This window comes from Emys orbicularis, chromosome 1 (assembly GCF_028017835.1).
Source record: "Emys orbicularis isolate rEmyOrb1 chromosome 1, rEmyOrb1.hap1, whole genome shotgun sequence".
Lineage (NCBI taxonomy): Eukaryota > Metazoa > Chordata > Testudines > Emydidae > Emys > Emys orbicularis.
In genome coordinates this window covers 322,677,837-322,679,231 of record NC_088683.1, presented here as the reverse complement: position 1 = coordinate 322,679,231, position 1,395 = coordinate 322,677,837, and positions in this window count along the sequence as shown.

The following is a 1,395-nucleotide window of genomic DNA, read 5'->3' as shown; positions in this document are numbered from 1 at the left end:
AGTACATCAGAAGCAGGAAGCCTGCTAAACAACCAGTGGGACCCCTGGACGATCGAGATAGAAAAGGAGCGCTTAAAGACGATAAAGTCATTGTGGAGAAACTAAATGAATTCTTTACTTCAGTCTTCACAGCTGAGGATGTTAGGGAGATTCCCAAACCTGAGCCGGCTTTTGTAGGTGACAAATCTGAGGAATTGTCACAGATTGAGGTGTCACTAGAGGAGGTTTTGGAATTAATTGATAAACTTAACAGTAACAAGTCACCGGGACCAGATGGCATTCACCCAAGAGTTCTGAAAGAACTCAAAAGTGAAGTTGCAGAACTATTAACTATGGTTTGTAACCTGTCCTTTAAATCGGCTTCTGTACCCAATGACTGGAAGATAGCTAATGTAATGCCAATATTTAAAAAGGGCTCTAGAGGTGATCCCGGCAATTACAGACCGGTAAGTCTAATGTCAGTACCAGGCAAATTAGTTGAAACAATAGTAAAGAATAAAATTGTCAGGCACATAGAAGAACATAAATTGTTGGGCAAAAGTCAACATGGTTTCTGTAAAGGGAAATCATGTCTTACTAATCTATTAGAGTTCTTTGAAGGGGTCAACAAACATGTGGACAAGGGGGATCCAGTGGACATAGTGTACTTAGATTTCCAGAAAGCCTTTGACAAGGTCCCTCACCAAAGGCTCTTACGTAAATTAAGTTGTCATGGGATAAGAGGGAAGGTCCTTTCATGGATTGAGAACTGGTTAAAAGACAGGGGACAAAGGGTAGGAATAAATGGTAAATTCTCAGAATGGAGAGGGGTAACTAGTGGTGTACCCCAAGGGTCAGTCCTAGGACCAATCCTATTCAACTTATTCATAAATGATCTGGAGAAAGGGGTAAAAAGTGAGGTGGCAAAGTTTGCAGATGATACTAAACTGCTCAAGATAGTTAAGACCAAAGCAGACTGTGAAGAACTTCAAAAAGATCTCACAAAACTAAGTGATTGGGCAACAAAATGGCAAATGAAATTTAATGTGGATAAATGTAAAGTAATGCACATTGGAAAAAATAACCCCAACTATACATACAATATGATGGGGGCTAATTTAGCTACAACTAATCAGGAAAAAGATCTTGGAGTCATCGTGGATAGTTCTCTGAAGACGTCCATGCAGTGTGCAGCGGCGGTCAAAAAAGCAAACAGGATGTTAGGAATCATTAAAAAGGGGATAGAGAATAAGACAGAGAATATCTTATTGCCCTTATATAAATCCATGGTACGCCCACATCTTGAATACTGCGTACAGATGTGGTCTCCTCATCTCAAAAAAGATATACTGGCATTAGAAAAGGTTCATAGAAGGGCAACTAAAATGATTAGGGATTTGGAATGGGTCCCATATG